The sequence below is a fragment of the Lepus europaeus genome, chromosome 2, assembly GCF_033115175.1.
Source record: "Lepus europaeus isolate LE1 chromosome 2, mLepTim1.pri, whole genome shotgun sequence".
NCBI classification, from domain to species: Eukaryota; Metazoa; Chordata; class Mammalia; order Lagomorpha; family Leporidae; genus Lepus; species Lepus europaeus.
The window spans coordinates 161,603,452-161,615,758 of NC_084828.1; the positions used below are offsets into that span (position 1 = coordinate 161,603,452).

The 12,307-nt window shown below is 44.0% G+C and overlaps 1 protein-coding gene across 2 annotated transcripts in view; it reads left to right on the forward strand.

Annotated features, from left to right (window-relative positions):
• RARB (retinoic acid receptor beta) overlaps positions 1-12,307 on the forward strand; it is a 177,094-nt gene that overhangs the window by 82,411 nt on the left and 82,376 nt on the right. The window lies entirely within an intron of this gene.

Consider the following 12,307-nt stretch of genomic DNA (forward strand, 5'->3'; position numbering starts at 1 on the left):
TGCTGCCTACTCCCTAAATGTTCACCTCTTGACCTCTGTACAACCTGTGGTTAGGCAACATGGTCTTGCCTTTCTTGGATCGTTGGGGTTCAGTCCTGTCCTGATCAAAGGGCTAGTGAATGGGTTCATGGGCCAAGGTAGCCTGCCAGCCTCCCCTCCTTTCTAAAAGATACAGAGAGAGATCTTCCATCTGCTGGTTCACTCCCCAAATAGCCACAACAGCCAGGCCTTGGCTAGGCTGAAGCCCAAAGCCAGGAGCTTCATTTGGGTTTCTAATATGGGCATCAGGAGCCCAAGCACTTGGGCAGTCTGCTTTTCCCAGGCCAATAGCAGGGAGCTGGATCAGAAGTGGAGCAGCACAAACTTAAACTGAGGCCCATAAGGGATGTTAACATCTCAGGAGGCAGCTTTACATGCTACGCCACAGAGCCTGCTGCCCCAGCTACTCCAAGGTGGGATTTCAAGCATCCAGATGAATTGATTGATGGAGGGAACGTGGGAAACATGGGAGACCTCCCCCCCACACACATTGTATCATTTACTCCACTTCCTGAAGAGCAGCAAATAGTGTTGTAGCTAAAAGCTCCAAGGGCAGCCTGGATTCAAATCCCAGCCCAGTACTTAGCTCTGTGTGACCTTGGGCAGGTTTTTTACCATCTGTTCTTTGTCCATGACATAAAGATAGTAAGGGTACCCATTTCATGTGTCTATTGTGCAGAGTAAATGAATTAATACATGGCACAGGCTAAAAGCCCGTCCTGCGCCAAGCGTTCACTCCCGTGACTGTCCCTCCCACCATGACCCTAAGCCATCCTGGTTTCCAAAGATAGCACATTGAATCATCAGCCATTCCTAGTGACTGCAGGCAATCACAGTGCTGCTCCCAGCACAGCAATGTGTTCACTCAGAAGAAAACACTCTGCAGTTTGAAATTTATCCTGGGGGGCTCAGATGTGCACTCTCAAAGCAAGGGGCTGGGGAGATCGGAACAAAAACAAAGTTTCAGCTCTGAGCCACATAATCCCATGTTGGGATTCACCGCCCCCTTCTTTGCTTAAAGAATGAACTCGGAATGTGTCAGCGTGGGCAGAGCCCTGTTGCAGCTGCTGCAGCCTGCCCTGGACACTGATCTCTTGTCACACTCCCCAGAACGTGCTGTGTGCTGTCTGCCACTGACCGCTCACGGTGTGCATCGGCTGGCCTGTGTGTGCCTGCCCTCTCTCTGCTTGCAGTGCCCTTCTCCGACTTTCCTTCCTGCTCCTCCTCCAAGTCCTCTCGCTCCTCACTGCTCACACATGCAACACACTTTTCTAACACCGGGAAACGTGTGTAGGTCACTCCTGTCTCTCCACGGTGCGATACGTTCATGGCAACTTGCTTTTGTGCCCAGAGGGTGCATGTGTGTATGTTGAGAGAGCGGATCCCACAGGAGCTCCTTGCTCTGGCTAAGCACCTTGCAGGCAGGCATAAAGTCTTATTCTTTTTTTTTTTTTAAATAGTGTTATAGAGGAGGGAAGAGAGAGAGAGAGAGAAACAGAGAGAGAAAAGGAGGGAGTTCTTCCATCTACTGGTTCACTCCCCAGTGAACAGCCACAATGGCCAGGACTGGGCCAGGCTGAAGCCAGGAGCATTTTCTGGGTCTCCCACATGGCTGCAAGGGCCCAAGCACTTGGGCCATCTTCCGCTGCTTTGCCAGGCACATTATCAGGAAGTTGGATTGGAAGTGGAGCAGCTAGGACTCGAACCGGTGTCCATGTGGGATGCTGACATCAAAGGTGCAGCTTTATCCACTATGCCACAGCACCTACAAAGTCTTATTCTTATTTGGGTCCTCAATTATGAAGTTAGTAACTTGTCCTTGGTAGATATGTTCTAGAGGCTGGAGATTGTGAATTGGGAGCTTTACATGGATTTTTTTTTTTAAGTTAGAGATTTGAAACATGGATACTTAATGCGACCTGTTCCATAGCCTTTAGGACCCATCAATGCAATGAACGCACTTTGCCTGCTTTGCTCCATGTAAGCAACACCGTGTTATCCCTTTTATACGTGGCATCCTTAGGTTGTCTGCTCCCTGGTGAGTGTAACCAGCTACAGCTTGTAAAGACGTCCAGCATGGAAGATTGGTTTACTCTCAAAGCTGCGTACACACACACAAGTATATCATCAAATCTATAATTGTTAACGCACACCATTAAAACCACTAAAAAGAAAACAACAGCAGTTAAACCAAGGCACACTGAAGATTATAAGACAGGTGGCAAGTTCAGTGTGCGAGAGGGGAAGGGAGAAATGGAGAAACCGGATCTCAACCCTGTAAGAAAAAGGAAGCGTCTCACATGCTAGGCTGAAAATATGGTATGTTTTCATCTTGAGCTATTTTTCATCCTGCTTTAAATAGACATTGATAAAACCTCGGTGCCCAAAGACAATCCCCAGTACAGAGAGTTGGCTGAATAAATATGCAAGTGCTTCTAAAATAGCTGGCAGAGAGCCCTTTGTTTGGAAACAAATGTCTCCGAGAGAATAGCAGCCCGAAATTCTCCCACAGCCCCTGTGTTCTGGGGCGATGAACATGGCCCTTTAAGTACCTTCTCCCAATGACAGCAATTCTCTGGAGGGTGGCTACCTAAATTGCTCAATAAATCCACGCATCGAGTACGTCTGGAATTTGCTCTTCCTGGAGTGATATCAAACACTTAAACCCTGTCTCTTTTCCTTCTGCCGTCACAAACTGTTAACTATTGCAGTTAGGTTCTTCCTTTTATCCTGCCCCCTTTCCGGCTGGCAAACAGAGTCGAGCAATTATCTGATGAACTAGATTAATGGAGACAGGCATCTTTGAGTACTGGGATCAAGGCAAGCAAATGCCCCATTTCCTCAGAGAAGGAATGTTTTTGACCCAAATGCACGCCTGATTGTCCCAACACTCCATTTTCCCGGTGTGAAGCATCTCCATGATGTTTAGGAACTTCTGATTCTTTTAAAGTCAACGTGATTTGAGGACAAGAAGATTATGCAGATAAATGCAAATCCCCCACGTTCTGTTTACTTTTCTGGAGGGAGGAAGGGGTTAAACTTCACTTAGTCTGATTTCCAAACAATATTTGGATTCGGCAACATTGTGTGAATCTTAAAATAGAACGAAGGAATTTCACTGGGTTTCAGAAAGGGCCCGTTTAGAGTTCGATCATGATGTGGTCCTTCCAAAGGGAAAGATAGAAGCTACTTCCAGTAAGCTCCATCCAGTCAGGGGACTTAAGGAGGACAGGAAGAGAATCAAGCGCAAAATGCAGTGAGCGAAGGAGTCCCGCTTTGCGTCTTCAAAGTGTTGGAACAAAGTGCTTGAGCAGTTTTAAACCGAGTGGAAACTTGGCTCTGGCACCCTTGCCTTCTGAGCTTCAGAAATCTGAAAACACGCAGGCTCAACACTGCCCTCCCAGCCCCTCTAACGGATGCAGCTGGTGAATACTACAGCTAGAGAGGCAGCAGGACTTCTCCCAGCACCTGGGCTGAGCTGGCGCTTGGAGATGGTCTTCTGCACATGCAGAGACCTGTCTGGTTTTCACACGTGGTGCTCCCTGTGTGGCTTTGTGTTCCTTCATAGTAGAACTGTGTCTGTCGCATCGAAGTGTGGTGCTTTATTCCACCAGGAGGGCTGGCATTCAGAGAAATGACAGACGCAAGTGTTGGTGACCAGAACTCTCATGTAACTAGTGGGAGTATCAATCCAACCAAAGTTTGAAAAAGCACTGGCGGTATCTCCTAAAGCTAGCCATGGCGATGTGATCCAATAGTTCTTCTCCTGGGAGCATAGTCAAGGGAAATGAGTGGATGCGCCCCACAAAAAGATACATACGAGACTGCTCACAGCGGCTTCATCAAAAATAGCACAGACCCGCAAACAACCTGTGTGTCTGTCCGTGGTAGCGTGTGTAAATGCATTGTGACATAGTCAAGCAGTAGAATATAAAAGGCGGTCAATCGAACAAATAAGCCAACAGCGTGGATGCATCTTATATAATATTCAGTGGAGAGCTTAGAATAAGACAGAGCAAGCATGCAATGTGATGCCATCTCTATGAAGATTAGAAACGAGCAAAGGTATTTTATGTGATAGTGGTGAGAATGGCGGTTATGTTCAGAAAGGGATATTGACTCAAAAGAGAAAAATGGGAGCCTTGGAGGGTGCTGTTCGTTCTAAATCTGTGTCAAGTACGTACATACACAGCCATGTATGTGTCTTATGTCTCAATCAAAAAGAAGAGATGGAAACGAGAGCGTATTGGAGTAGGCGCAGATAGCTGTTCCTTGCTGAGCACAGAGATCGCACTGTCTGGGAGAAGCAGTGGCATGTCCCCTTGTTACAGGAGCCCTGCTTCCTTTCAGCTCTCCAGGAGCTCTTTTGAGCTCTCTGCCTTTCCCTCTGATGTGAGCCGCTTCTTACTTGTAGCTCTGAATGTGGAAGGACACTGGTGATGGGGCATGGCCCTGAAATTGACTGACTTCTCTGAAAGTGTTATAGAAAGCCTGGAGTCACACCTGCCCACTTCACTCACTAGCTTTTCTGGTTGGTGCCATGCACTGCTCGTTAGTGGCCCATGGACCCACTCACAGCCAGTTGTGTGTGAAAGACCACTTTAACTATCAGGTAACGAATAGCCAAAACAAAAAGAGATAATGTAGAATTACTATTTTTTTTAAAGATTTACTTATTTATTTGAAAGGCTGAGTTACAGAGAGGCAGAGGCAGAAGCAGAGAGAGGTCTTCTGTCCACTGGTTCACTCCCCAGATGGCTGCAACAGTCAGAGTTGTGCCCATCTGAAGCCAGGAGCTTCCTCCGGGACTCCCACATGGGTGCAGGGGTCCAAGGACTTGGGCCATGATCTACTGCTTTCCCAGACCATAGCAGAGAGCTGGATCAGAAGTGGAGCAGCCGGGACTTGAACTGGTGCCCATATGGGATGCCAGTACTGCAGGTGGTGACTTTACCCACTATGCCACAGCACTGGCCCCAGAATTATTATTTTTATAAGTTGTTAAATTATCAGGAGTGCCAGTAAATTCCTCAGATATGCAGTGTCATCAAAATGTGCGTTATGGACCTATGTGGATTCTGGTCAGTAATTGTCCTCTTTTCCCATCATTTAAAAAACATCAAGGTATCGCTCATTCATCGCAGGCAACCAGGACCTAAAAGTAGGAAGTGACCACAATGGTTTGACTGGTAGAATAGATAATCGGAATTCTTTTACAAAGCCATCTGAATAATTTCTTTGGGAGACTGTTCTTATTGGAGAAAAAGTTCTGGATTTACTAGAATTCCATCTTTTCCTTTTTATTTCTTAAAGTGCTTAAAATGTACGTATGATGGAAGAGAAGGCAATAAAATGACAATTCGTCCCTCATCCCTCAGTTAGTGGAGTATGAACAATTAAACCAGCATCTGAAATTCAGACATGTGGTTGGGTGGGATGGTGTATTGAGTTGGTTTAGGATTTGCAATATCTCTTCAAAAATGTTCAGACTAGTGGAGTTGGTTATCTCGACAAAAGGGCAAATCTAAGCAGCCTCCACCCCTTTCTATACACAGCAATTGTCCCTCATCCACAGTCTTGGCTTCCTGTAGTGTCAGATACCTGCCATCCACCATGGTCTGAAAACAGTGCGTGGAAGCTTCTAGAAATAAGCGATTCCTAAGTTTCAAGTTGTATACCACTCTGAGTATCAGGAGGACGTCTCACATGGTCCTGCCGTGTCCTGCCTGGATGTAAATTTTCCCTCTGTCCAGTGTTTCTATACTGTATGCCCTCCCCTCATTAGTCACTCAGTAGCCCTCTGGATTATCAGACTGCCTACTGAGATATCGCAGGTACTAAACTGCTGTTGGGGGGAAAGAAGAGGGAGAGGACATACCTATAATTATGATTACAGTCTATTGTTAAAACTATTCTCTTTTATTAGTTATTATTAATCTATTACTGTGCCTAGTGTGTAAATTAAACTTCATCATAAGTGTGTATGTATAAGAAAAAACAGAGTCTGGGTGGTATTCATTATTATCTGTGATTTCAGGCACCCACTGGGGTCTTAGAACCTATCACCCATGGCTAAGGGGATACCATTTGAAACATGTTTCCCTCTTGATGCCATCTTCAAAGAATGTGATGGAGCTTAAAGAAGTATTGTTTAAAAAGCAGATTACAACAACAATAAAATGGCAACCCAATTAAAAATTGGATGAATTAGAATCATCATTCCACCAAAGAAAATATCCAACTAACCAACAAACACCTGAGAAGATGCTCAACGTATTTAGCCGTCAGGGAAATGCAAGAGAAAACCACAGTGATGAAGATGGCTAATATCACAAAGGGGGACAATTGCAAGGTTGCCAGGCAGAATGCCAGACATTCTGTGCACAGAAGCTGAGCCCTCACATGCTGCTGGAGGGGATGGCAGTGATGGAGCCGGGCTGGAGAGTAGTGTTCTCAAGAAGTCAGACCCAGAGTTACTGTACATGACCCATTGTTCTGCTCCTAAGTGTGAACCAGATAGCCACACAAAATTTGACAGAAATGTTCACGCCACTATTCTTCTTAGTTGCAAAGAGTGGAAACAACCCAAATGTCCATTAATTGATGAATAGATAAATAAAATTTGGTGTATCCACAGAATGGAATATTACTGAGCCGTTAAAAAGGAATGAAATACTGATAGACGCACTGTGTGGATGATGCTTGAAATATTATGCTAAATGAAAGAAATGACCCAAGAGGCCGCTTTTTATATGAGCTTGTCCTGATGAAATGTCCCAGATGAGCAAATCCACAGACACACGAAGTAGGTTGCTAATTGCCAGGGGTTGTGGGGGAGTGGGGGACAGAAAGTGACTGATAGTGGGTTCCTTTCTGTGGCAATAGCATCCCCTGGGCTTACATGGTGCTGATGATTTTGCAACTTGGTAGATATATTAAAAACCAATGAATAACAAAATTGGAAGGATGAATTATATGGCGCATGAATCATATTTCAATAAACAACCAAAGGATTGAAAATGTCAGCCTAATTGACTTTGGGACCAATAGTCAAGTAAAGCTTGCATCAGATTAATGAACTAAGGTAAGTGTGTGCACAAAGAGCATTCTAACTGGGTCCCGGTGTTTCTTCTCGTCAGAGCAGAAAGGGGCTAAAGTCAGTGACAAGGTGCTCAGAGCCCACAAGGTTAAAAGCAGCCTCATCGTTTCAAAGAAGTGCACATTTCCTAGGTCCTGATGACTGCGATGGATGCCTCCCCGGGGTCCTTATAAAGAGAGGACTGGGAGACGTCATTTAGGATGTCCTTGACATTTTTCCTGGCTCTTCCGTAGGACATCCCTCTGAGTAGTTAAATCTCATCCATCTTACAAATTGTTACCAAGTAAGCAAATCCTTAGGACCCTAAACTGCAAAAGGAGTGGTGGGCATGAAACTGAAGGGAGCCCAACCAAAGATCAAGCGAGAGGTGCATCTCCTCCTCCATCCGTTTCCAATGCCAGCATTTCAGGGCTCTCTCCTTTAAGTACGGCCTTCGTAGGAGCCATCCCAGTTTCCATTTGATTCTCCTTTTTAAGGTCAAAAACACCTATATTGTAGAGCACGTTTCTCTTTATTAGGGTATAATTTGTGTATCTTAATAGCATAGACCTTAAATGTGCCTCTTAGTAAGCTTTCATGAATGTAAAAATCCTTCAAGCCAGCTGTCAAATCATGCTATTAGAAAGAGGCATTTGGAAACCTGAGGGTGGATGTTCCCCATCTTGGTTCGGGTGGCCGGTGGCTGTTTTACTGAGGAGGGGCGATTTTGGTCGAGCTCCATCAGTGAGTTTGTTTTGCTGGTAGGACTTCCTAATCTGGACTCTGACAACCCACACTCTTTTGTGACTGGCTGCGTTCATTCATCAGTATCTGTGCAGGATTTTTTCTGTTTGTGCATGCATGGATCGTTTGCTCCTTACATTGCTGAGTTACAGATACACAGTCTCACTTTCAGCATCATTTGAGTTTTCAGTTTGAAGTTATTATCGAGAGAGCTGCCACGAACATCCTTGTAGTATGCGCTTTTGTTGAGGGACAAACAGCACTTGTTTCTCTTTGGTATTTACCCAAGTGTGGAACTACTCCATCATAGGGGAAAATGTGTTTAATTAGACCTTTTATAAAAGTCAGCTTTCCAAATTGGTTATTCTATCTGCCATTTTATACTCCCTCAGTAGAGTATGAGAGTTCAGGTTGGGGGCAGGCATTGTGGCCACTTGAAATGCTTAGGTTGGAGTCCCGCCTCCACTTCCAATCCAGCTTCCTGCTAATGCACTCCCTGGGCAACAGCAGAAGATGGCTCTACTGCTTGGGCCCCTGCCACTCACACGGGAGACCAGAGTGGAATTTCTGGCTCTGGTCTCATCCTAGTCCAGCCTTGGCTGTTGTGGGAATTGTTGGCATTTAGGGACTGAACCAGCAGATGGAAGATTAGTCTTAGTCTCTCTCTCTCTCGCTCTCTCTTTCCTTTTCTCTCTTTTCTCATTATCTCTCCCCCCTCTCTCTCTCTCTCTCTATATATATATATATATATTCTCTAGAGAGAAATAAATATTTGTATAAATTTAATATATTTAATTTTAAAATTCATTTAATAATTATAGAAATTAAATATATATTGTATATATATTTCTCTGTTTATATCTCCCTCTTCACCTCCATCTTTCAAATAAATGCAACCCCCAGTTCTCAAGTTGACCTACATCCTTGCCAAACCCTGATATTTCAATCTTCAATTTTAGACTGCCTACTAAGTATAAGGCAGTATCTCATCGTGGTTTTAGTTTCTGTGTTCTTGATGACAAATGATGCTGCATTTCTTTTGAATTTAACAAAAACTCGATTCTTAAGATAGAAAATATAGAAGAAAGTTATGCACAGCTTGATCTCATATTTGTAAGTTTGGAAGATATACCTCAAAATGTTAAAACTATTATCCTTTTAACATCTTCTCTGTACTTTTATCTGCGCATTTAACCTTAGTACACAGTTGTTATGTGATGAAAAAGAACAGCTATTTTTAAAAGGATAGTGACTCAGACTAACTTGAGGTAGAACTTCAGTTTTTCTCACTTTCTGATACTTTGAGTGACATCAGCTATTGACAATGCTTTAGATACGAAACGCTGGGAAACCTGATGCCTAGGCTGTTTTTGTGTTTGCTGCGTTTTCTAGAGAGGAACAGAGTCACTGCTGGGTACTTAAACCTCTTGTTATCTGAGACTGACATCGGTACTGACCTCCGTGTAAAAGACCATGACCTGAGGCCAGCAGACTTGAGCCTATGGGCCAAATCTGGCTTGCTGCCTGCTTTTGTCAATAAAGTTTTATTGGAACACAGTCATGTACATATTGTCTGTTTCAAGTGGTGAGTAGTTGTGACTGAGCCATATGGCTCACAGCGGCCTAAAATATTTACTCTCTGGCCCTTTACTAAAATAGTGTGCCAAGGCCTGCCATAACATATTCACTGTTTAAATTTTTTGTTTTAATTCAAACACTGGTTGTGATTAGCTCCATGTATCATGTGTATAATCTATCACTGCACCTTCATTTTATCCAGTTCAGTTACTCAGTGGTTACCTCCCTCACAGTTGTATCCCAGCAATCCATCAGAGACCTCCTGATCTCACCTTTGGACTAAAAATTCATAAATGAATCCTCTTCCAGCCCCACTGCCTGATACGGTGATTTTAAGTGCAAGAAAAGCAAACAGAGTTCATTCCAGATAGTTATGCAACTCAACAAGTGAGAACTTCCATATCCAACTGAACGCTCATTTTTAGATCGAGCAGCAACTAAACAAATGAGCGTGGTTTTCTTGTGTAAAAACTGGCTCTGGACATACTGCAGAAGAGATAGAAAAGCATTCTAAGCAGTGGGACTGGAGTCAGAACGATAAATCCCAGATGACACTTCCAGGGCTGGGGCACATCCGGCCCACAGGTGAGTAAGGCCCAGAAAATCATTTGGTCTGGTCCGGCCAGGGTGACCACAGGCAGGATGCAAAATTCAGTCAGTCTATGGGAAGCTACTTTTTAGGTTGATAATGTTGTGTGGCTGGAGGATGATACTATAAATGTCCGAATGGCCCTGGGCAGAAGAGAGGTTTCTCTCACCACACGGCCATACATTACATAAAACTTACCCACTCACAGCCACACATCCCATCCAAGGGTGCTGCAAAAAGTGCATGGAAAACATGTTATGCAAAAAACTGTCCATGCATTTCAGTGTTTTGCAACCAAATAAACTTACCTTTCGATTCTTTGCCACACACTTTTTGAAGCCCCCTTATATAGTGAAAAAGCTTTAACATTTATACTCACCTCATAAGAAGCTCAATACCTTTCACTAGTGCCTTTAATAAATTGCCAAAAAATTTCTGAATATAGACCTACCATAAAACCCAACCACCCCTGGGAATCTACCCAAGGGAAATTAAATCAGCATAGGAAAGAGCTATCTGTGCTTCCATGTTTATCACAGCTCAATTCACAATAGCAAAGACATGGAATCAATCCAAATGCCCCTCAACTGAAGACTGGGTAAAAAAATTATGGGATATGTACACCATGGAATACTACACTGCAGTTAAAAAAAAAAAAGAACAAAGTCTGGTCATTTGCAACAAAATGGATGAAACTGGAAAACATACTTAGTGAAATAAGCCAGTCCTAGAGTGACAAATTCTGTGTTCTCCCTGAGCAGCAATAACTAATAGAGCACCTAACAGACAACATGTAGAAATGAAATTGACACTGTGAGAAGGAACAGCCTTTCTCTTCACTGTTGAGGAACAGCTTTTTATTCTATATTTTTGTAATCCTTTCCTTTCTTTTCCTTTATAATATTTTCTTTTGTTTCATGCGAATCATTGAACTCTATGGGAAACATAGAATTAATCATATATATTTTTATCAGTTAATTGAAAATAGATCACCGGTGCTGCGGCTCACTAGGCTAATCCTCCGCCTTGCGGCACCGGCACACCAGGTTCTAGTCCCGGTCGGGGCACCGATCCTGTCCCGGTTGCCCCTCTTCCAGGCCAGCTCTCTGCTATGGCCCGGGAGTGCAGTGGAGGATGGCCCAGGTCCTTGGGCCCTGCACCCCATGGGAGACCAGGAGAAGCACCTGGCTCCTGCCTTCGGATCAGCGCGGTGCGCTGGCCACAGCGTGCTGGCCGCAGTGGCCATTGAAGGGTGAACCAACGGCAAAGGAAGACCTTTCTCTCTGTCTCTCTCTCACTGTCCACTTTGCCTGGCAAAAAAAAAAAAAAATAGATCTTAGTAAAGAATAAGAATGAGAATTAGAGAGGGAAGAGGAAGGGGGATGGGAGTGTGGGTGGGAGGGCAGGCACAGTGGGAAGAATCACCTGGATCCTAAAGCTATAATCATGAAATGCATGAAGTACATAACTGCAAAGCAGTATAGTCCTACTTTGCTACAGCAGACTCACTTCTACAACTAAACAACTTGCCATAGGACCCCAAAATCCTTTAAGCTGGCTAATAAAAGTAGCAGCAGCTTAAGTGATATAAAAACCACATAGGTACGATTAAGTGATCATATAAATAGGACTAAGTGTCTGGAAACAATAACAGAATTTAAAAAGTACAAGTACAGTACGAAGAATTACTTATACATAATGTATTTATAAGATACTTACAAATTAAAAATTAAATTGCCAAAAAAATTTAAAAAGCATAAACTGCCAAAGATTCCCTTAAAAATAAATACACTGAAGGGGCTGGTGTTGTGGCATAGGGGATAAAAGACCGCCACTGATGCTGGCATCCCATATCAGTGCTGGCTCCTGTCCCAGCTGCTCCTCTTCTGATCCAGCTCCCTGCTAATGGCCTAGGGAAAGCAGTGGAAAATGGCCCAAGTGTTTGGTTCCCTGCACCCATGCAGGAAACCCAGAAGAGGTTCCTAGCTTTGGTCTGGCCCTGCCCTCTATGTCGCAGCCATTTAGGGAGTGAACCAGCAGACGAAAGATCCCTCTCTCTCTCCATCTCTAAACTTTGCCCTTCAAATAAATAAAATAAATCTTTAAAAAAATAAGATAGAGTGAAATAAGCTCACATGGTAAGCTGGCCCACGTGAAGGAAGAAGAGCCACTGCCTCTACTTTGTCCCCTGGAATGAGGAGATCTGTGCCATCCGAGGGGGGTTGTGAGAACAAATTACTTGGAGTGTCAGAGAACCGTGTGTATTCTCTTCACAGTCG